Source organism: Triturus cristatus, chromosome 5_1 (genome assembly GCF_964204655.1).
Source record: "Triturus cristatus chromosome 5_1, aTriCri1.1, whole genome shotgun sequence".
Lineage (NCBI taxonomy): Eukaryota > Metazoa > Chordata > Amphibia > Caudata > Salamandridae > Triturus > Triturus cristatus.
Genome location: NC_140587.1, coordinates 71,147,868 through 71,173,505, shown reverse-complemented (window position 1 = coordinate 71,173,505; position 25,638 = coordinate 71,147,868). Strand labels below are relative to the sequence as shown.

The window sequence follows — 25,638 nt, the reverse complement described above, 5'->3', positions numbered from 1 at the left end:
TGCAATTTCAGAAGGTTTTGTTGCTGGACAGCGCTGCAAGGAATGTTGCTGCGTTGCCCTGCAACAAAACTACAGGGCAGGAATGAGTACCATCAATAAGATAGGGCGCATTCCTGGGTCTCATTCATGAAAAGTGTTGCATCGCTGCGACAAAACAGCATTGCAACACTTTTCACTATGCCCTTCTTGCGACACCATAGATGCACTGTATTCACTGTACAGTGCTCTATGTCGCAATTAATGACAGATACATCTGGAATCCTGAGGTATCTGTCAGCGCTAAAGTCACGTATTGCTGCAGTTGTGTCACAAGCATGATGAAACTCCAGTAATGCATGGGGCAAGCCTATCACTGTGGCACTGTGTCACCCTTACGCCTGCCATGAGGCAGGCTTTAGGTACTGAAGCAGTGCTGTCCTACAATTGTCGCAGTGAAATCTGATGGATTTCACGGTGCCACTCCTATGAGGCTTTGTTGCGTGGTAACGCCCACCCTGCATACATCATACCTGATGCAGGTATATTGTGGCACAGGGCTTCACAAGGAAACATATTTGCCTAGATGCGTCACTTTGCAAATACGGCACAACGTGGTGCACGAATCACGCTGAAAGTACATCAAGAAAATGACCCACTGTTGAAGAGAAAATGGCAGAAAGGGCTCATGAATAAGCCCCCCTGTATATTCCCCTACATTGGCGAACAATGGCTGCCATGCACCAACGCAGTCCCCCTTGCACCATGGTGCAAGGGGGACTGCGCTGCGGAGTTGATTGATGTTGTGGCTTCATCTCTTCTCGAGAAGTCTGCAGTTGGGGCTGGACTAGTGGAGGGCGGAAGTGAACCAGCTGGCCCTCTTGGAGTGTTGTATGATGGTCTTTTCTTGAGGGGTGCCAGGGTGTCGGCGCCGAGATCATCTTAAAAATGCAAGTTTTCGCCTGTATTTTAACTGAGGTTAGCGATAACCTTTAATTAAGGTGATAAAAAAATAGCTGCTGTAACGTCAAAAATGTGGCGCTGCGGTGGGGTTAAGTCCTTATACAGATGCCCTTCAATGCTTGAGCGTGCGTGGGCACATTTAAAAAACGTTTTTATGAGAGGCCAAGGGGCTAGAAGCGCTTTGCTTTGCAAACCTGCCGATTACATGAATATCGACTGATTACTGCAAACAGAATTAGAATAAAATATCTACTGCTTGGATCTAGAAGCAGGGTCAAATGTGTGGCAACCCGTCAGAATTGGCTGCATGTACGTGCAGCCCACCCAGAGACCTTTGCTGGAAGCGTACTCTATTTGAGCTTAGTTAGTTATAATGCATTTTTCCAGTGGATGCTGCTAAACGTTTCTCACATAGATCTGTTATGCATTATTGGCGCTCTAGTCTCCTGGCTCGCGGGTGCACAGAGCCTGGAAGGCTCACAGGTTTCGCCTCAAAGCGCTGTGCCTGACGTCACAGTGACGTCTTATGCTGCTGCAGATAATCTGTTTAAATGCAGACGAAGGCTCCAGACCCCGCTCCCAGCTTTCATTTTTCTGGTATCGATCAATCAATGTAAAGCGAGTTAAGTTGTTCTGTGCGCTTCCTCAGCGTCCATGTCATGCCGCCTGCCCCACAGAATCCCCCACTATTACAACTTAGAGAGACACTTCTGCCACCTTTCAGGCACAGAAAGGGGACGGCGCGGAGTCAGACCGCACACAAAAGCTGACGAGCCTCCTGAACAAAAACACACAATAATAGACCTTATTAAGCTGTCATCAGCGGGGAAGCATTGGCAAACAACAGATCCTCGGCCTTTAGCGGCCTCAGGAAAAGCAGCTTATAGAAAATGAAACAAATAATGTAACTGGTGCTCATGTGTTCCTGCTATAGAAAACTACAAAAAACAACACCTGACCTGCAATAGCAAGATATCAGGAGGAAAGAAAGACCATCACAAACTGTACTGTGTGATGGCCAACCAAAATGCTCTCTGAGTGAAATCACACAAAGGAGGGACTTTTACAGACACGCACCATTAAGAACCCAGTATTTCTGAATGCCACAGATAATAACCAATGGCAATCGGTGGGTTTGCCAAACCCCACAGAAGAGATATAACAGGTCGATCAAGGCTTGACCTAAAAATTATTTAGGCATAAAAGGAGGTGAGAATGAGAACGAAGGTTTTAACAGTTTTGTGCAATAGAGATAGCTTCCAAGAAAGTACAAAGTGAAGACTAGTTAGTTCTGGTATGGTTTTGAAACTCAAGGCGATTAGAAAGTGGATGCATCAGAGAACTAGTCAGAGCTGATTTAACGTCCCTGCCACCTGTGGGTGAGACCCGCGAGGATGAAGAAAGGAGATTGGTGGTGCAAGATAGTCATCTTGTGGTGCTCGAAACCACGGGTACTTACGGATCTCTGCGTGTGACCATTGCTGTAGTCAGTGGAGGCTGGCTGAGACTCCTGAAGGACAGGCGAGGAGCATGTAGTAATGCTAGTATAACCCTGTAGGGGCATAGAGGAGAGTGATACGAATGGGGTCTGTGAATTCCCCCAGTCTACCTTGGTGTATTGTTAGAAAAGCACAGATCCGAGGCCTCTCTGCAATATCTGGTCCTGTTGGGCTGGAACAGGGAAAGAAACAATAATCGGCAGTCATCAGCAAGTTTTAGGCAGCAGCACAGCAGATGGAGATGGACCCAAGATTCTTTGAGATAGTTACATAACCTACATGAAGTTACCTCTGTGTCCCAGTGCCAGTCTGGGTTGAAGTCAGAGTTTGGCAAGGCAATGAGCCTCGTGTTGTGTATTTTTTTGCATGCCTGGGCTGAAAGTGTGTCTGTTGAAAGCAGGGCTGGGCCTTCCCCAGGATGTAGGATGCATCCAATGACTCGGTAGTGGTGCTGGAGCATAGACTTCCAATGTCCCATTCAAAGGAGGTTTGCATTACTTGCCTTTTCATGGCTCTTTTCCAGACAGAGTAGGGTATTTCTTGGATGTGCAGGTGGACGGCCACGATGTTCAAACTGCAGATTTTGCCATTAGGTGCCCTCTCCTTCAAAGATTGATTTGAGATGATGTTTGAGGGAGGGCTCTGGGTAGTATTTTATGAAGTCTCCCTGGCACACAAGGTCAGGGCTCCTGAGACCCTACTCCAGTCTCAACCTTGTTGTTCTGGCCTGCAGGGTAGAGAGCAGGACTTTCTTGTACGAGGTGGTCTGGGAGTTTTAGGAAGCATGTTGGGGGTCCAGGATAGGCAAGGAGGGCTTAATTAAGAGCCGGCTAAGAAGGCAATGCGGCACACCACAAAAGTTTAATAATATCCTGAGTTGACCATTTCCTCAGGTAATGTACCTTGGTTGTAGAGTTCATGAAAAGATACACCTTATTGTCCGTTCTTGATAAAGTTGTTATGTTGCGTTTATTTAATTGGTAACCAAGTAAGTTTCCAATGTTCAGGACGCAGCCGACGCGCGTTTCGCCCAAAGGGCTTTCTCAAGGCTGCATATATACAAAGAAAGGAAAAACATGACGTCTAATTGACTGTATATAAAAGTAAGCAACAGGTATTATAATCTGCACCAAGCAGTGCATGAGAAAGGAAAAACGAATCAATTGTATTGAGAAACCGTGGTAAGGTACAAGACTGGAGAAAGAGCTCCAAGGGAAACCGCCACCAAACGAGGCCCTGTGGAAAGTGCAATACAAGATAAGAATACGTGCCAAGAAATGGACAAGTATGATAGCCAATTGCAAAACACGAGAACCGTCTGTGAACAGTATTAGGGAAAAACATTGCTGAATGAGTGGATCCCTATAGAATAAAAGGATGAAATGCTGACTGGAGAATCGTTATCTCACCTTCAAAGGTTCAAAGTGTAGATTGTGTCATGAATAATTGTTGGTATTGTTTTGCTTATCTCGTAAAGCCTGCAAAGGAACAATATATATATATATATATATATATGTATACATGTATTAGCATTAACAGAATGACCGTGTGTTCACGGCATCTGGGCTATTAAGTAAGTACGTGAATTACAAAGTTCTGTCAGTATCGACCTCAATTGTATGTCAGTTAAATGTCTTACCTAATGTGACATTTTCGGTCAGGTAATATGATGTCAATGCGCCAAAAAAAAACAAGTAATGCAGCTCCTGTTACGGTGATATCCAAAAGATGAGTGGGACCAGAATCCGTCCTCTCTAATCAAATACAACAAGAAAAAGCATTCTATTGGGGGTTGTCTCATAAATGTGGCCACTATGTCTATAAATAAATGAAAAAAGAACTCAGTCTAAAAGGCGAGTCTCTAACCTCGATATGCAAAATTACCATATCGTAATACATGTATTAACAAGTATCCGACCTTGACTCATGTATTTATGTGCCAAAAATAAAAGGCCAAATACATACACATCACGTACTCGTTATTTACACTTAAGCATCAAAGGCTAAGCGAGACGCTAAACGGTACTGAATATTTAAAGTTTAAGCGTCAAACAACAACAAAGGTATTATATGCCGTATTCCCGGAACTCAATGCTCACCTTATGATCAAAAGTATAATCCCCACAGTCTTGGGCGTCTTCACACTAGAAGCTTCCCGCCCGTGTTTAAGGACTAAGTAGTCAATAAAGTAGTTGACATAGAGAGTAGACTAAGAGCCCCATGGTCGGAAATAGTAAGCTGGGAATGGCGGCCATCTTATAATGGTAAATGAATGGCCAAATTGAATCAAGTAATGCCACTCCACAGATATAAAGCAACGTCAGGATCGGCATATTATTGCCGGTATGCTACCCTCAAAAGGGTAAATAGATTCATTTTTAAACATGCCGATAAAGTTGATATCGGCAAATTGTTGCCGATCAAATGCCCTCAAACGGGTAAATAGCTTCATTTTTAGATATTTCGATAAAGTTAACATACAAAAGTTTACAATAGATAGTGTATAGACAAAGTGTCTCTATTATCCGAAAATAAAGAATTCTTGAAAATGGTATCAAAGGAATGAACGCATGTATGTCAAGTCCACAATATGATATTATGTGGGCGGGCTAACCTCTTATGTAACAGTTGTTATGTATGTAAAGATCGAAATAGAAAAGGACAGACAGCAGTAGGTCATGCATCAGAAAGGAGATCCTAGAGCCCCTACAGCCATGAAATACAGTCTTATAATGTACATAAATGCGAACATGTGTATGACAGTTATCACAAATACCAAAATTTTCTTATAGAAGCCAAATGTACATGAGTTACATATCATAGACTCAGAAGCAGATGTCCATGGTAACAGATACATTGTTAAGTTATAAGAATTCAAACAGTTCTTTATCAATGTTAATGCCATGTTCCACTGCTCTAAGGGAAACGATCCACTTACATTCGTTTTGTCGGTTGTATGACATAATTTCGAAAGACAAAAATTCGACCTACAAAAATATCGCAACAAAAATATCGTGGTCAAGAATATCGACATCCTATCAACAACATGGTACAAAAATATCGTTAATTTAATATCGATGTCAAAAATATCGTAATTCAAAAATATTGTTTTTTTTTTACTTAAAAAATATATCTAAAATAAACCAAATAATACTTATAAATCAAAGAAACATAATTAAATATATTTTATAATATGTAAAATTTATAATAAATATATATAATTAAAGAAAACTTTAATTGAACATATATATATAATATATAATATATACACTTACTTAATAATTACTTTTAATAATATTTTCTGTAACATATAAATTATTAAATATTTATTTCAATTACCAATACATCTATACACATAAAATAATAACATTAATAAATATTAAATAATTACATATAGCAAATAATAATCAATATTTTTAATTTGAATAATTTTTATTATTAATTATATATTACAATAGCTAAAATATTACAAAACATATTAAATATCAGACACAATAAAACTACTAGTCCAACTTCAACAAAAACAACAGTAAGGAAAATGTTGGATAGCGTAGGGGAAAAAATAACTATTCCAACTCCCGAGAGTGCAACAGTAGGGAAAACATTGGATAGCGTAGGGGTAAAAATTACTATTCCAACTCCAAAGAGTGCAACAGTAGGGTAAGCGTTGGATAGCGTAGGGGTAAAAATTACTATTCCAACTCCAGAGAGTGCAATAGTAGGGAAAGTGTTGGATAGCGTAATGGTAAAAATTACTATTCCCACTCCAGAGAGTGCAATAGTAGGGAAACTGTTGGATAGCGTAAGGGTAAAAATTACTATTCCCACTCCAGACAGTGCAACAGTAGGGAAAACGTTGGATAGCGTAGGGGTACAAATAACTATTCCAACTCCAAAGAGTGCAACAGTAGGGAAAACGTTGGATAGCGTAGGGGTAAAAATTACTATTCCAACTCCAGAGAGTGCAATAGTAGGGAAAGTGTTGGATAGCGTAATGGTAAAATTTATTATTCCCACTCCAGAGAGTGCAATAGTAGGGAAAGTGTTGGATAGCGTAAGGGTAAAAATTACTATTCCCACTCCAGACAGTGCAACAGTAGAGAAAACGTTGGATAGCGTAGGGGTAAAAATAACTATTCCAACTCCAAAGAGTGCAACAGTAGGGAAAACGTTGGATAGCGTAGGGGTAAAAATTACTATTCCAACTCCAGAGAGTGCAATAGTAGGGAAAGTGTTGGATAGCGTAAGGGTAAAATTTACTATTCCCACTCCAGAGAATGCAATAGTAGGGAAAGTGTTGGATAGCGTAAGGGTAAAAATTACTCTTCCCACTCCAGACAGTGCAACAGTAGAGAAAAGGTTGGATAACGTAGGGGTAAAAATTACTATTCCAACTCCAAAGAGTGCCACAGTAGGGAAAGCGCTGGATAGCGTAGGGGTAAAAATTACTATTCCAACTCCAGAGAGTGCAACAGTAGGGAAAGCGCTGGATAGCGTAGGGGTAAAAATTACTATTCCCACTCCAGATAGTAAAACAGTTGGGAAAGCACTAGATAGCATAGTGATTCTATGAACATTATAACCAATTCAATAATTTCTTATAAAAAAATTGCATGTTAACAATGTTTTTAAAATGTTTTTATTATTAAATACCAATTATGTAAAATAAATATTTAAATAAATAAATGTAAATTACATCCCACACTATTCCCCCTTTAACACACAACACACTACACATACAAAATACACAATAGATTTAAATATCTATTTATCTCTTATTTACAATTAATAATACATTCTTTATAATTAAAATAGGTATTAATTGACTAATTAATACATATTAACTACGAAATTACAAATATTCACCTATTAATTATTTATTAACAATACATTAACCCCTTCGATGCTCATGACGGAGCGGTTCCGTCATGAGCATCGGTTGAGCTGTGCTCATGACGGAACCGCTCCGTCATGAGCACAGCCCCTGGGGGAAGCGCTGGCGCTCCCCCCCTGGGGCATCGATCGTGCCCCCACAGAGGGGGATGGCAGCGGAAGAGTTTCCGCTGCCACCCCCGAGCCCCCCCCACGCTTCCTGATGACGTCAGCGCGCGCCGGCGTCATCAGGAAGCGTTGGAATTCATTTCTTCCAGCGCGTCCAACGGGGAGGGTGAGTGTTTACTTGCGGTGTGGCGGAGGGGGGGGGGCGAATTCCAAGGCCTTGAGGCATCGGGGGAGAGGAAAGAGTATTTCCTCTCCCCTGATGTCTCAATGCTGGGCATTCCTGTACCACGATCGCGCACAGCGTCGCGATCGTGGAGCAGGGATGCCCCACTAGACCCCAGCGATGTGTATTTCGTCATTTGGGAAGCGACCCCTTGGGCAAGGGTCGCTTCCCTGGGGGATATTTTTGGCACAGACTTTTCTGCCCCCCCTGGGGGCAGATCGGTCCACTTTCGGTCCGTTTCTGCCCCCAGGGGGGGCAGAAAAGCCCGCTAGACACCAGGGATTTCTTGATTTTGATATGGGAAGCGACCCCTTGGGCAAGGGTCGCTTCCCTGGAGGATATTTTGTGCACAGACTTTTCTGCCCCCCCCCCCTGGGGGCAGACAGTGGCGTAACGAAACTTGAGGGGGCCCCCCTGCAAAGTACATGGAGGGGGCCCCCCCATTCTCCGCGCCAGTCAAAGGTCTCAGGCCAGCGACCTGCCATACAGCAGGGGCTCACCCCAGCCATAAAAAAGGATTCTGGTTCTTCCATTGGTCACATCCGCCCTTTCATCGGGCGATTTACATACATCAGTAAATACTGCTGCTGCGCCCTCCAGCAAAGTTGCCTGCTACTAACGAGTCCATTACACTCTACTCTCACCCCTACGAAACCCGCAGTTTTGCTTTTTAGCCCACCTTTAAAACCACCCCTCGTATATCACTGTGATCCCGTGACCGCCGTCCACTGCTCCCCTGTCCACCACCGACAGATGACAGGTCCCCATTTAACCACTGCCTACCAGTACAGACAGAGCCTTTCAGCTGCTGCCCTCCCCAATGCTTCTGTGGAAGTTTGAAACATGTTAAACCATCTCTTCAACTGACCAGCCCAAAACAGTTCTTCCTGCCAGCCTCTACGGAACCAAAGCTGTTCCTGCTACTTTTCATCCTCTGCATGGTGCACACAATAATATTAAATGTACAAAGGGTCCGATTTTTGTTTCCTCACAGCAACATTAATTTACACTATGTACCCCACTAAACCATACCTCCTGTCAAAGGCAAACCTGATCCCATGTGTAGCACCAGTCAGCAAGTACCCCATGGACAAACACCAGAGAGAACGCCAGAGAGACGCACCAGTCAGCCCAGCGAAGTCTGAAACCGCACAGTAGCCATCAATACCGGCATTTCCACTTCCTTTCAATGGCAGCTCCTGATACATATACCTATGACTTCTGGGCAGCATCTACCACAGACCACAGCATTCTTTGTCTCCGTAAGACTAACCAAATGCTGTCGGTGAACGCTTCTCTTCCCCATTCCTTACTAATAACTAATGGAGGATAACAATAAAAAAATATATAGTATTTTCTTATGCAAATAGCGTATCAAGCACTTGCTGCCCACAGTCCTCACCGGATCCACACATATCAATATTCTGCTATCGCACCCTACTGTCAACCGTATTATTATATGAAGATGTTTTTTATCCCTTCTGTGAACTGGGAAAAGTAATACCTTGCACAAAAAGAAGTCCCTTTAAAATCTTTGCTACTTATACAGGCTAGCAAAGCACTTACTTGTTTTAGTAACTGTTGTTGTAAAGCAAACAGGTAACTCATTCTAGGATTGGAATTACTGCTTAGATGTGTGGAAGTTAATACTGAGACCTAGGATGATATTTTGCATGTCTGCCAGACACTCATTCTTCCCTGCATGCGCACACAATGCAACAATACACTTTAGCTTAACAAATTGTTCAGAAATGTACCCAAAGGTAAAGAATATTATTTTTCCAAAGAAAAATAGACAATTGTCAACTTTATATCCCATGATATAAAAGCCTTAGCATGGACAGCTTGTCCAAATCTATGCCACCTAATTCTACCACACACAGCACATTTGAACATCTCATAATTCCATGCCACACAATTAAACTATAATTCCATGCCACACAATTCAACTATAAATAACTTAACTCTACAACATTCCATACCACATAATTACAATCCTAAAAATTAAAAAACACATATTTCCAATCACTCCATACCACATAATTCCACATCACATAATAACATTCCACACAACTTAATACCACTCCAAACCACATAATTACACTCCACACAACATATTTACACTCGACTCCAAAACACATAATTACCCTCCACAAAATACAACTCTGCAACATGCTGCATAATGCCACTCCGCACAATTGTACACCTCACCATGCCACATAATTCCACACATCACACAATTCCACAATTCATCCCCACACAGTTCATCACACAACATAATTACACCCCACATAATACCACTGAGCACCACATAACTAACCTGCACATAATTAAGCTCTACTCCATATTGCATAAATACACTCCACATAAATCCAGTCTATGCCACGTAGCAACACTCCACATAACTACACTTCACACCATGCCTCATAATACCACTCAACATTATTTTCACTCAACACCGCACACTTCCCCGTCACAATTCAACTCTACACATTTCCATTCCACACCACATAATTCAACATCAAACTACATAATTCAAACCAACAACACAATTACACAACACACCACATACATCCATTCTACACCACAGAATTCCACATCATGCTACAATATTTAACAGCACACCACATAAGTCAACTCCACCACATACCACTCCACAACACAAAATACCATTCCAGATAATCCCACTCCAAGACACACAATCCCACTCCATGAGATACAATCCCACTCCATGACACACAATCCCACTCCACATAATTCCAGTACACTAAATACCACATAATTACACTGTACACCATGCCACATTATTTCACTACACAGATCCAATCCACACAACACAATTCCACAACTAACAATTCCAATCCAAACCACATATGTCCACTCGACACCACACACATTCACTCCACTCCAAACCGAAAATGCAGAGGTAAAATACATTGTCCTTTACAACGTCAATAGCTCTAACTCTCACAAATGTGAGACCAATTGCATTGCAAATGCTTGTTTACCTTCCAATGCGTCCCAGCAAATCCTGTTCCTGGAGGTGCCAACATTCTCCTGGTCCTGTCAGCATTGTGCTGCCTCGTCGGAGGCGCAGCATCCCATAACACAATACAAGGCAATACTCTACAAATACATGCAAATAGGGATGGTTCCTTCTACTGTTTTATACCCTCAGGTCGCAAACTATCTGGAAAAGACTCCTCCCACTATATTCCTAAAAGCCTGCATCAACACCCGACCTTGAGTTAAAGTTATTGTTACCTCTCCTTACTGTCCACCCTCATCTTCCCTAAAGGTTCATGTCTGCCTGGCAGATTTTCTACTACTCTATCTATGCCAATTGTCACACCTCATTTCACAGCTCACACTCTCGTTCTTTGAAATCATATCCCTGCAACCTAAAAATACTTAATCTCCTCTAGACTATCTATACTCGTCACAAAGCGTTTCTATGCCTTGTTCAGGGGTGGTAAGTGCAATTTAAATGTAAATACAAAATAAAGTACCATCATACATATTTAACAGTCCAACTGCTTCAGGATGCACACATCCAACAAACCTTCCATATCTGACGGAATTTGTGCATGGGGAACAGATGTTTTACAACTTTCAGTTGGAACACAATGGAGGCTTGACTTTCTTTTTACAGAGCTGGCGACAAAGATCATCGCCCAGATAAGAGACAACTTTTGATATTATGTAGGTTCCATCTCTGAGAGAACTTTCTCAGTGGCATGTTTCTTTTTCCAGAGATAAGGAAGTTAACTCACTCTCTCCAAACTGAAATGCTTCAGTTCTCAGCGCTGTGTTTTCAAATCATTGATAGTGGAAAGTTAAAACAAATGGGGTTGTCACACTGCTCCTACTTCTGGCGACCACTACAAGTACCTTATTATGCAAGTCAAGATAAAACAGAGAAAACAATGTAATGCGTGAGCTTTGTACAATGTGCAATTACAATGACCCCTCACACACCACCGCCCCCTACAGACCCCCCGCCGCTGCTGGGACAAAGTCACCGAAGAACAACTACAGACAAGCCTCGCACTCAACCCACCGACCAACCCCACCAACCCCGACGATGGTGCACTCACCCTCGGACGCTGGATGAACGACTGAGCCAACACCTTAGCCCCGCTGAAAATGCCCGCCAACAGAGACACCAGCAAAAGAGCCACCTGGGTCACCCCGGAACTCCTCGCTTCAAAGCGCACCTGCCGAAAATTGGAGAACATATGGCACAGCAACAAGACGCCGGACAGCCGCGCTGCCCACAAAGACGCCATCCCCAACCACCACCACCTCATCAGGAACTCCAAAAGGACCTCCTTCTCAGACCGCCTTGACAACAACGCACACAACAGCAAGGAGCTCTTCAACATTGTGAAGGAACTCTCCAACCCCAGCTCCAGCGCCAATGACATCCCGCCATCGTAAGCCCTATGCGACTCCCTCGCCACCTTCTTTCACCGCAAGATCACTGACATCCATGACATCGTCAACCCCCGGACAACCCCTACAGGCCTCGTCACGCCGGACCCACCGCACCCCACCAACCACGACTCCCTGGGCCAACGTGAACGTCGAGGACACAATCAAGACCATGGGCACAATCCACTCCAGATCCCCGTCCGACTCTCTCCCACACCACATCTTCAACAAAGCCGGCAGGTCCATCGCACCCCACCTGCGCAACATCATCAACCTCTCCTTCGAGACCTCTACCTTCCCTGAGAACTGGAAGCACGCAGAGATCAACGCCGTACTGAAGAAACCCAAGGCGGATCCGAGCGACCTCAAGAACTTCCGGCCCATCTCCCTGCTTCCGTTCCCAGCAAAGGTCATCGAGAAGATAGTTAACATCCAGCTCTCCCGTCACCTCGAAGACAACAACATCCTGCACCCCTCCCAATCAGGATTCCACAGCAACCACAGCACCGAGACCGCCCTCATCGCCGCCACAGATGACATCAGGATCGTACTAGACAATGGCGAGACGGCGGCCCTCATCCTCCTGGATCTCTCCGCCGCCTTTGACACCGTCTGCCACGGCACACTGTGCACACGCCTCCACGACGCAGGGATCCGTGACAAGGCCTTGGACTGGACCACCTCCATCCTCACCGGCAGAACTCAGAAAGTCCGCCTCCCCCGTTCCGATCCAAAGCCTCCGAGATCATCTGCGGCGTCCCACAAGGATCCTCCCTCAGCCCGATGCTGTTCAACATCTACATGGCACCACTAGCACGCATCGCCCGACAGCACGACCTCAACATAATCTCCTACGCCGATGACACCCAGCTGATCCTCTCCCTCATCAAGGACCCCCTCACCGCCAAATCCAACCTCCACCAGGGAATGAAGGCCGTCGCCGACTGGATGAAGGAAAGCCGTCTTAAGCTGAACTCAGACAAGACATAGATCCTCATCCTCGGGCCCAACCCCTAAGCATGAGACGACTCCTGGTGGCCCGCATCACTGGGGACACCCCCCACCAACCACGCACGCAACCTGGGAGTCATCCTCAACTCAAAACTCACCATGACCAAACAAGTCAATGCATTCTCCTTCACCTGCTTCAACACCCTCCACATGCTCCGCACAATCTACAGATGGATCCCGAGAAACACGAGGAAAACAGTCACCCAGGCCCCAGCCTGCAGCAGACTCGACTACGGAAACGCCCTCTACGCCGGAGCCTCGTCCAAGCTCATCAACAGACTGCAAAGAATCCAGAACGCATCTGCACGCCTAATCCTCAACATCCAGCGCCGCGACCACATCACCCCCCACCTGAGGAACCTGCACTGGCTCCCCGTCGACAGAAAAATCTCCTTCAAGCTCCTGGTCCATGCACACAAGGCACTCCACAAAACCGGCCCAGCCTACCTCAACAGTCGACTCTCCTTCTACGTACCCAACAGGAAACTCCGCTCCGCTGAAAACGCCCTGGCAACGCTCCCGCGCATCTGCAGAGCCACATCCGGAGGCAGGTCCTTCTCCCACCGCACCGCCAAGACCTGGAACACCCTCCCCTTCAACCTACGACAAACCGAAGACCTGCTGACCTTCAGAAGACGACTCGAGACCTGGCTCTTCGACCAGTAGTAGCAGCTCCCCCCTCCCCCCCCCTAGCGCCTTGAAACCCTCACGGGTATGTAGTGCGCTTTACAAATGATTTGATTGATTGATTGATTGACCAAGCTTTTATGAGGAAGAGATGGAAAAGTTTGGGTCTCATTACTGATTGCATAACAAACAAACCTGGTTTACTTCCAGATTTGAATGAACGCCCTCAGGAAATGAGTCGCGCCTTTTATGTCACGTAAAGGTAGACATTCACATGGCAGGCAAGTTTCAAAATGTTAAACTGGGGGAATATGGTGTAGACAGCAACTTTAACTGGGTAGACAGATTGTCTGAAAACGGAACATACATGCATGTGGTCGGTCATTCATTAGCCATCCGAATTACACCTGAGGCAATATGATACCTCAACACCACTGTTATCTACACAAAGCTGAGCAGGTATAAGTGAGAGGTAAAAAAGAATGTATGCAATACAATTATTCATTTCGCTATGCAAGATGCCGCGCTGACCGCTACTGTGCGCTTTAACACTACAGCAGAGTAATTAATACCAGAGCTCTTTCCAAATCAACTGGTAAAATACTCGAGAGGCTGCTAGCCGAGGAGCTCTTTTCACAGTTGTTACTTAGGCACTTGGTACTCCTCACCGTGTTGGAGCGTCGCACACTGAAGCACTTAGACCTAGAGGAGGGTGGGCAACTTATAGCTGGAGCCGGGCTCCGGGTCAGCTGCAGGTTCTCATGGAACCTGAGCCCAAACAAGCCAAGTTTTCACATGGTTCTGTCTGCCACCTTCGCTCTACCGTAGCTCACAAAGTTTTAAACAAAGCATTAACAGTTGTGGTAAAAAGAAAACCGATACCCCTTTAGTGGTTGACTTGTACAAAGTGAAACCAGAAAGCCTGGGATGAATCTCAGGTTCATAACTTAACCACGCTGTATTCTCAGGCAAATATTTTGTATCACCCCCCTTTCTTCATTACCTCTCAATATAAACCTATAATGTAACTTATTAATGTCAAACCTGTCTCATGTCAAAGAAATGCACTATTTTAATTTTGAAGAGAATGTACTATATTTTGAATGACGGTAACATTTCCAGGACTCGGCTCGTGCAAGGGCTCTAAGCCAACCCAGACCCTTGGCTCGACTCTCCCCTATTAATTTGTTTGCGTGCCACTGCCCACCTCTACTTAGACCCAAGGCTGGAACGCTGAAGACGGACCCACTGATAACACACATCCTCCACAGGCAAAGAACGGAAAACATCAGTGGTGACTGAAATCATCATTCATTTGAAGGTCTGGAAACCCCCTCCCATCCCGTGAGCCCGTCAACTGTACTGCACATGAAACCATCTGGTTGGGCCTTAGTCAGGATACCCCGGCCTCACAAGAGCTCGACAGTTCTGACAGAAGCTAAACACCTCGTGGCAGCAGCATGTGTCGGTTCACCACTGCTGACTGACCGAGAGGTTTCTGTCAGTCACCAAAAGAACAGCTTGGATCAGAAGTTGGCCGTCTGTAGGGGGTTGGGTTTCTCGTCCCTGGCTGTGGCTTCCATGCAAGAGCAGGCAGCCCAGTCAGCTGTAGTGTACCAACCAGCGAGGGAAACTATCCCGGGAGAGGCAGCCAGGCGAGCCACCAGTTCCTGTCTCAATGCTCTGAGATTAACGTCCCTTCTCAGAGGTTGTTTTCCTTTGGGGAATGCTCTCTCAGGGGCCCCCACCCTTGTTCCGGACTCTGACTGAAGAGAAACAATGCAAGTTGTTTCATTATTTCTCTTCAGTCCCGGGACAGCGGAAAGAGCTCCGAGCAGGCTGCTTTAGAGGCTGCTTTAGTGCAAGAGACATAAAGCTCGCTTCAGATGAGCTGAGGGGGCCCCCTTCACGTACTGAAGTCTGGGGCCCCCCCCCTGCACCGCGGGGGCTGCGGGGTTGTTTGTTACGCCCCTGGGGGCAGATCGGTCCACTTTCGGTCCGTTTCTGCCCCCAGGGGAGGCAGAAAAGCCCACTAGACACCAGGGATGTCTTGATATTGATATGGGAAGCGACCCCTTGGGCAAGGGTCGCTTCCCTGGGGGATAATTTTTGCACAGAATTTTCTGCCCCCCCCTGGGGGCAGATCGGTCCACTTTCGGTCCGTTTCTGCTCCCAGGGGGGGGCAGAAAAGCCCACTAGACACCAGGGATGTCTTGATATTGATATGGGAAGCGACCCCTTGGGCAAGGGTCGCTTCCCTAGGGGATAATTATTGCACAGACTTTTCTGCAGATCGGTCCACTTTCGGTCCGTTTCTGGCCCCGGGGGGGGGGGGGGGCAGAAATGCCCACTAGACACCAGGGAATTAGTGTAAATAAAAATGGAAGTGACCCCTTTTGCAAGTGTCGCTTCCAGGGGCAATTTTTATAATATGTATTTGGCTCACAGAGTAGCCTTTTTTTTTCCTGCTGTTTTCTGTCCCACCTGGCACATAACCCGATTGACCATTTGGGTAGTAACATAGCATGTTGTAATGTTTATTGTTATATTTTTTGTGAATTGCAATAGTAATGTTTTTTTTTTACTTTTTTGTTCTAGGTGAAGGCTTTTGCTCTTTTCAGTTTGCCGTGTTGTTACTGGTGGTTCTGCTGTTTGTGTAGTTTGGTAAGAGACTCTTTTTTGTACAATGTAAATGAGTTTGATTTCTCTGCATGAATTTTTTTTGCAAATGGTGTAATAATAGAAGTATGTTTGTTTTTTGAGTGTCAAAAACTTTTTGCATTGGTGCTCGATGTGTATTTTGTTGTCTTGTGAGTAATTTTTTTTTTTTTCTTCTTTCTAGTTTGATATCGTTGGTTTTTGCTGTGTCACTGCAGAGTTGGTTTCTGGTGAGTGCAGCTGTCTCTTGTAATTGGATTGTATAGTTTTTGAGTACATTGATCTTTGTGATAAAGGTACGCATTTCTTTACTTACTTGGTTTGCACATTGTTGGTTGTTGTTGACTTGTTTGTGCAGTCTTCTATCTTAGTAAGTATAATGGCTAGCCGCAGGATTACTGCTCAGCAGGTTGTTGGTTTGCTGTTTGAGTCTTCCTCTGACCATGGTTCAGAGACTGACTCTGCATCTGAGGGAGAGGAGGCAGGGGACGATTCTGGCAGTGAGTTGTCTCTCCGTATGGAGTCATCGGATGATGAAGATACTCTTAGTGCGGATGAAGTGCCTGTGTTAGAGGAGGAGACTGATGTGCCGATAGTGCGGCAAGAGGCATCTGGGCAGCAGCCTGCTGCTGCAAGGCTTCCCGTTGGTGTAGTGCGGCAAGACGCTTCTGGGCTGCAGGCTGGGGCTGCAAGGCTTCCCTTTGAAAGTGATGACCTCTGGGTTGCCCCTGGCATGGTGCAGCTGACATTGCCAGAGTTTACTGGTGTTCCAGGGTCTAGAGTGAATACTGAAAACTTTTTGCCGGTAAATTTTTTTCAGTTGTTTATGGACGATGTGTTTTTGGCAGAGATTGTTGAGCAGACTAATTTGTATGCCGAACAGTTTTTGAGGGACAACAGTGCCAGTCTTAAGCCACACTCTAGAGCTACCCGGTGGACTCCCACAAATGTTGAAGAGATGAAGAAGTTCTTGGGTTTAACTTTTTTGATGGGCTTGCTAAGGAAGCCATCAATGTCTTCATATTGGTCTAGCAGTCCCTTGATGGCAACGTCTATTTTTCCGGCAGTCATGAGTCGTGACAGGTATTTGCTTCTGCTTCGGATGATGCATTTTGTTGATAATGGTTTAGCGTTGCCACGAGATCACCCTGACTGTGACCGTCTTTTTAAGATTAGGCCTGTCCTTGATCACTTTGTTGATCGATTTTCTGAGATTTATGCCCCTGGGAAAGAAATTGCAGTGGATGAGTCTTTGGTGTTGTTCAAGGGCCGCTTGGTTTTTAGGCAATACATTCCTAGTAAGAGGGCACGCTATGGAATAAAGCTGTATATGCTGTGTGACAGTAGGTCTGGATATTTGTCTAATTTCAGGGTGTACACCGGTAAGGAATCTATGATTAACCTCCCTGGTTGTCCGTCCACTTTTGGAGTGACTGAGAAACTTGTTTGGGAACTTGGTAGAGGATTTTTCAACAAAGGCCACCATTTATATGTAGATAAATTCTACACTGGTGTGCGGTTGTTCAGGGAATTGGCCAAAGTGGACACTTTTGCTTGTGGCACAATCCGCTCTAACCGTAAAGGTTTCCCGAAAGAACTTGTTTGTCAAAAGCTTGTGCGGGGACAGTGCAGTGCGTTGCGTTGCCAGGAGCTTCTTGCTGTGAAGTTTTCAGACAGGAGAGATGTCTACATGCTGACTACCATCCATGATGAAAGCACTGCACCTGTGACTGTTTGGGGTCAGGTCGCTGAAGCGCGCAAACCTGTGTGCATTTTAGACTATAATAGGCACATGGGTGGTGTTGACAGAGTAGATCAGAGGTTGGAACCTTACACTGCTCTTCGTAAGGCTTACATTTGGCACAAGAAGTTGGCTATCCATCTTTTCCACTTGGCAATGTTTAATGCTTTTGTTGTGTTCCAGGATTCTTGCCCTGAGTCAAAGATGACTTTTGCTAAGTTTCAGGAGTCTGTGATAGGCAGCCTTGTTGTAGTGGAACAGGCAAGTGTTCCTAGAGTTGGAGTGGTGGAGGATGTTGCTAGATTGAAAGATCGCCACTTTCCAGATCACATTCCTCCCACACCCTCAAAAGATTTTCCCAGTAGGAGATGTAGAGTCTGTTGGCGAAGAGGTACGCGGAAGGAGAGTCGTATGTACTGCCCCGACTGTCCTTCTCATCCTGCACTGTGTCTTCCTGCTTGTTTTAAAGCGTACCACACACGAAAGAATTATTGGGAGCATTCATGAGTGGTAAAGTGAACTGCCTGGTCTGTATTCTTTGGATAATTTGATTCTGTTTCAAGGTTGGTGTTAGTGAAATGTATTTAGTTGCTGATTTTCTGTTAGAAGATTTGTATCTATTTGCGATTTGTTTGTGTTTTTATTTTTTTCAAAAAGAATCCTAAATGTGATGGCGGTGTGTGTAGGCTTGCGCTTGGCTGTTGGTGTGTGTGGACTGGCAATTGGTTGGTGGTGTGCATGGAATGGTGCTTGGCTGGCGGTGAGCGTGGACTGGCGGTGTGCATGGACTGGCGGTGTGCGTGGACTGGTGCGTGGCTGGTGGTGTGCGTGGACTGGAGCTTGGCTGGCGGTGTGCGTGGAATGGTGCTTGGCTGGCGGTGTGCGTGGACTGGTACTTGGCTGGTGGTGTGCGTGGACTGGTGGTGTGTGCGGACTGGTGCTTGGCTGGTGGTGTGTGCGGACTGGTGCTTGGCTGGTGGTGTCCGTGGACTGGAGCTTGGCTGGTGGTGTGCGTGGACTGGAGCTTGGCAGGCGGTGTGCGTGGAATGGTGCTTGGCTGGCGGTGTGCGTGGACTGGTACTTGGCTGGCGGTGTGCGTGGACGGTGGTGTGTGCGGACTGGTGCTTGGCTGGAGGTGTCAGTGGACTGGAGCTTGGCTGGCGGTGTGCGTGGATTGGCGATTGGCTGCCGGTGTGCCTGGACTGGCGATTGGCTGGCGGTGTGCCTGGACTGGCGCTTGGCTGGCGGTGTGCCTGGACTGGCGCTTGGCTAGCGGTGTGCGTGGACTGGCGCTCTGCTAGCGGTGTGTGTGGACTGGCGCTCTGCTAGCGGTGTGTGTGGACTGGAGCTCGGCTGGCTGTGTTTGAGTAGTGACTTTCTGCTGGTCACTACACACACTGCTAGCTGAGTGCCACTCCACGCAATCCATCAGCATGTGTAGTTGCTGTGTCTGGATTGTGGGCGTGTGAAAGTGATGGGCCCTTGAATGGCGCTGTGTGCTGGTGTGAGTTTTGTTATGTGATGGGCCCGCGGCTGGCGGTGTGAATGGTTTTGTATGTCTCACACGTATGAAAGGTGTATGAATGGCCTGTAAAGAGGTTGGTGCCTTGTCGTGGCTTTACAGCTCACGAGCTGTGAGTCAATGGTTCAGTTTCTCGCCCTTTCAATTATTACCAGTGCATTTCATGTTTTGTGAAATCACTTGCTAATACAATTGTATCTACTGAACCATCACTCACCCTCATGCCAAATCCAACCAGTATGTGTGTGTGCTTGCGGATTAGATGGCTGTGCAGTAATATTTGTCTTTCTGAAGCTGGGTGTACCTTGTCCCTTTTTGGTGAATTTTGTACTGTGTTGCTTTTGCACCTGGTGGTGCGAATGGTCTTGTTTGTATCACGTATGAAAGGTGTGTGAATGGCCTGTAAAGTGGTTGGTGCCTTGACGTGGCTTTATAGCTCACGAGCTGCGAGTCATTGGTTTGGTTTTTTGTGAATTTAATTATTGACAGTGCATTTCATTTTTGTGAAATCTCTAGTTAATAAAATTTAATACACTGAACCATGACTCGCCCTCGTGCCAAATCCAACCAGTATGTGTGTGTGTTTGAGGAACAGATGGTTGTGCAGCAATCTTTGTCTTTAGTTTCTCTGCCAAAGTACACTTTCCATGTAAGAATAACCCACCAACTGTAGATATTGTCGAAAACCCATGGGAGTTCATGGTGATGTCTCTCTTGTGAATTCAAAAAAATTTTTTTATCCCCAATGTCCTGCAAACCTCAAAATGTCTGCCACATTTTCTTTGCAATTTTACTCCAAAATTCTCACGCTGTAGGAACAATAGTTAATCTGGTTTTGCAAGGGGGGTCACTTTGGTTTTTGGCCCGGTGCTCGGCGGCCATCTAGGGAAACCTACCAAACCCATGCATTTCTGAAAACTAGACACCCGGCGGCTTCCAGGGAGGTATGGCTTGCGTGGATCCCCCAACGTTTCCTTACCCAGAATCCCCTGCAAACCTCAATTTTAGCTGAAAAAATCACTTTTTTCACACATTTTGGGGTGGGAAAGTTGTGGCATCACCGGGCTCACACAAATTTACCACCACCCTGCGTTCCCCCAGGTCTCTCGGTAAAAATGGTGCCTCACTTATGTGGGAGGCCCAAGTACCCGCGGCAAGCAAGGGCCCAAAACCTAGTGAGGCGACATCAAAATGGCCTATCGCAAAACCACCTGGTTTTGCAAGGGGGGTCACTTTGGTTTTTGACCCGGTGCTCGGCGGCCATTTAGGGAAACCTACCAAACCCACGCATTTCTGAAAACTAGACACCCGGCGGCTTCCAGGGAGGTATGGCTTGCGTGGATCCCCCAACATTTCCTTACCCAGAATCCCCTGCAAACCTCAATTTTAGCTGAAAAAGTCACTTTTTTCACACATTTTGGGGTGGGAAAGTTGTGGCATCACCGGGCTCACACAAATTTACCACCACCCAGCGTTCCCCCAGGTCTCCCGGTAAAAATGGTGACTCACTTGTGTGGGAGGCCCAAGTACCCGCGGCAGGCAAGGGCCCAAAACCTAGTGAGGCGAAATCAAAATGGCCTATCGCAAAACCACCTGGTTTTGCAAGGGGGGCTCACTTTGGTTTTTGACCCGGTGCTCGGCGGCCATCTAGAGAAACCTACCAAACCCATGCATTTCTGAAAACTAGACAACCGGCGGCTTCCAGGGAGGTATGGCTTGTGTGGATCCCCCAACGTTTCCTTACCCAGAATCCCCTGCAAACCTCAATTTTAGCTGAAAAAATCACTTTTTTCACACATTTTGGGGTGGGAAAGTTGTGGCATCACTGGGCTCACACAAATTTACCACCACCCAGCGTTCCCCCAGGTCTCCCGGTAAAAATGGTGCCTCACTTGTGTGGGAGGCCCAAGTACCCGCGGCAGGCAAGGGCCCAAAACCTAGTGAGGCGACATCAAAATGGCCTATCGCAAAACCACCTGGTTTTGCAAGGGGGGTCACTTTGGTTTTTGACCCGGTGCTCGGCGGCCATCTAGGGAAACCTACCAAACCCATGCATTTCTGAAAACTAGACACCCGGCGGCTTCCAGGGAGGTATGGCTTGCGTGGATCCCCCAACGTTTCCTTACCCAGAATCCCCTGCAAACCTCAATTTTAGCTGAAAAAATCACTTTTTTCACACATTTTGGGGTGGGAAAGTTGTGGCATCACCGGGCTCACACAAATTTACCACCACCCAGCGTACCCCCAGGTCTCCCGGTAAAAATGGTGCCTCACTTGTGTGGGAGGCCTAAGTACCCGCGGCAGGCAAGGGCCCAAAACGTAGTGAGGCGACATCAAAATGGCCTATCGCAAAACCACCTGGTTTTGCAAGGGGGGTCACTTTGGTTTTTGACCCGGTGCTCGGCGGCCATCTAGGGAAACCTACCAAACCCATACATTTCTGAAAACTAGACACCCGGCGGCTTCCAGGGAGGTATGGCTTGCGCGGATCCCCCAACGTTTCCTTACCCAGAATCCCCTGCAAACCTCAATTTTAATTGAAAAAATCACTTTTTTCACACATTTTGGGGTGGGAAAGTTGTGGCATCACCGGGCTCACACAAATTTACCACCACCCAGCGTTCCCCCAGGTCTCCCGGTAAAAATGGTGCCTCACTTGTGTGGGAGGCCCAAGTACCCGCGGCAGGCAAGGGCCCAAAACCTAGTGAGGCGACATCAAAATGGCCTATCGCAAAACCACCTGGTTTTACAAGGGGGGTCACTTTGGTTTTTGGCCCGGTGCTCGGCGGCCATCTAGGGAAACCTACCAAACCCATGCATTTCTGAAAGCTAGACACCCGGCGGCTTCCAGGGAGGTATGGCTTGCGTGGATCCCCCAACGTTTCCTTACCCAGAATCCCCTGCAAACCTCAATTTTTGCTGAAAAAATCACGATGTCGCCTCACTACGTTTTGGGCCCTTGCCTGCCGTGGGTACTTGGGCCATTAAAGTGGGAAGCTAATACCATGAACAATCAAACAGAACTGATCAAAATAACCTTGCATGGCCTTGAAGTAATACTGCCAAATTTGAGAGGCGGTAATAGAGTTACTAAACTACGACAAAACGAATGTAAATGGATCGTTTCCCTTAGAGCAGTGGAACATGGCATTAACATTGATAAAGAACTGTTTGAATTCTTATAACTTAACAATGTATCTGTTACCATGGACATCTGCTTCTGAGTCTATGATATGTAACTCATGTACATTTGGCTTCTATAAGAAAATTTTGGTATTTGTGATAACTGTCATACACATGTTCGCATTTATGTACATTATAAGACTGTATTTCATGGCTGTAGGGGCTCTAGGATCTCCTTTCTGATGCATGACCTACTGCTGTCTGTCCTTTTCTATTTCGATCTTTACATACATAACAACTGTTACATAAGAGGTTAGCCCGCCCACATAATATCATATTGTGGACTTGACATACATGCGTTCATTCCTTTGATACCATTTTCAAGAATTCTTTATTTTCGGATAATAGAGACACTTTGTCTATACACTATCTATTGTAAACTTTTGTATGTTAACTTTATCGAAATATCTAAAAATGAAGCTATTTACCCGTTTGAGGGCATTTGACCGGCAACAATTTGCCGATATCAACTTTATCGGCATGTTTAAAAATGAATCTATTTACCCTTTTGAGGGTAACATACCGGCAATAATATGCCGATCCTGACGTTGCTTTATATCTGTGGAGTGGCATTACTTGATTCAATTTGGCCATTCATTTACCATTATAAGATGGCCGCCATTCCCAGCTTACTAGCTCCGACCATGGGGCTCTTAGTCTACTCTCTATGTCAACTACTTTATTGACTACTTATTCCTTAAACACGGGCGGGAAGCTTCTAGTGTGAAGACGCCCAAGACTGTGGGGATTATACTTTTGATCATAAGGTGAGCATTGAGTTCCGGGAATACCGCATATAATGCCTTTGTTGTTGTTTGACGCTTAAACTTTAAATATTCAGTACCGTTTAGCGACTCGCTTAGCCTTTGATGCTTAAGTGTAAATAACGAGTACGTGATGTGTATGTATTTGGCCTTTTATTTTTGGCACATAAATACATGAGTCAAGGTCGGATACTTGTTAATACATGTATTACGATATGGTAATTTTGCATATCGAGGTTAGAGACTCGCCTTTTAGACTGAGTTCTTTTTTCATTTATTTATAGACATAGTGGCCACATTTATGAGACAACCCCCAATAGAATGCTTTTTCTTGTTGTATTTGATTAGAGAGGACGGATTCTGGTCCCACTCATCTTTTGGATATCACCGTAACAGGAGCTGCATTACTTGTATTTTTTTGGCGCATTGACATCATATTACCTGACCGAAAATGTCACATTAGGTAAGACATTTAACTGACATACAATTGAGGTCGATACTGACAGAACTTTGTAATTCACGTACTTACTTAATAGCCCAGATGCCGTGAACACACGGTCATTCTGTTAATGCTAATACATGTATACATATATATATATATATATATATATTGTTCCTTTGCAGGCTTTACAAGATAAGCAAAACAATACCAACAATTATTCATGACACAATCTACACTTTGAACCTTTCAAGGTGAGATAACGATTCTCCAGTCAGCATTTCATCCTTTTATTCTATGGGGATCCACTCATTCAGCAATGTTTTTCCCTAATACTGTTCACAGACGGTTCTCGTGTTTTGCAATTGGCTATCATACTTGTCCATTTCTTGGCACGTATTCTTATCTTGTATTGCACTTTCCACAGGGCCTCGTTTGGTGGCGGTTTCCCTTGGAGCTCTTTCTCCAGTCTTGTACCTTACCACGGTTTCTCAATACAATTGATTCGTTTTTCCTTTCTCATGCACTGCTTGGTGCAGATTATAATACCTGTTGCTTACTTTTATATACAGTCAATTAGACGTCATGTTTTTCCTTTCTTTGTATATATGCAGCCTTGAGAAAGCCCTTTGGGCGAAACGCGCGTCGGCTGCGTCCTGAACATTGGAAACTTACTTGGTTACCAATTAAATAAACGCAACATAACAACTTTATCAAGAACGGACAATGAGGTGTATCTTTTCATGAACTCTACAACCAAGGGACATTACCTGAGGAAATGGTCAACTCAGGATATTACTAAACTTTTGTGGTGTGCCGCATTGCCTTCTTAGTTGATTCAAAATCTTTGGAATTTTTTATTCGCAGAGATTATTAATACTCTTAGTGGATGAGTATTTGGCTATATGTCGGCACCCAATACGATTGATTGGCGCAAATAATGTTGTTACTCTTTGGTGCTATTACTATTGTGTACTCTACGATGTGCAGGTCACTGTAGCATATCCACAAAGCCTTTTGTATGTACGTTAGTTAAGAGCCGGGATAAGTTTTGTTCTTAGGACTGTTAGCGTTGGATCAACAGCTGGGCTTTGCAAGTGGTTGCTTAAGCATTTCAGACTGTGACTAACTTGTGTCTGAGATGCCTTAGGTGGTCTGCCGGTTTGGCCTCTTCTGTGATTCAGACGCCAAGGTATTTATAAGGTGAAGTTGCCATAATTTGTAGGCCTCTGAGCTGTCAGCGAATTTGTTTTTTGTACATAAATATAGTAAAGATGATAACTTAGGTTTTGCCTTGATTCACCTGAATTCATTCTCCTGGATGTAACCTGAACGACATTAAGGGCTCTCTGTAGACAGGCTCTTGTGTGGTCCATGATCGTGGTGTCAGCTGCAGAGTGGGTAGGCACACTTTAAAAAGCCTTGGTATGATTAAGCAGGAACCCTCCAGAGCAGTGCCAGAGAGTACGCAGGGGCTTTCGTAGTCTTCTTACCCATTCCATATGTTTGCGAGATTCTGAAGGACTTGAGCCAAACTGACTCATGGGGTCAGTGGAGCCATTTAGAGAAGACATACCTGTCCCGTACATGGTTTACA

General features: G+C 45.3%; 1 long non-coding RNA gene across 2 annotated transcripts in view; it reads left to right on the top strand.

The window, feature by feature from the left end:
• The first annotated feature begins 23,528 nt into the window (after window positions 1-23,528).
• The window catches only part of LOC146830207 (uncharacterized), a 195,064-nt gene continuing 192,954 nt past the window's right edge, over window positions 23,529-25,638 (top strand). For both annotated transcript variants that reach the window (XR_014961382.1, XR_014961381.1), the window contains exons 1-2: window positions 23,529-23,605; window positions 23,951-24,065. This is a non-coding gene — a long non-coding RNA (uncharacterized LOC146830207). The remainder of the gene's footprint in view (window positions 23,606-23,950; window positions 24,066-25,638) is intronic.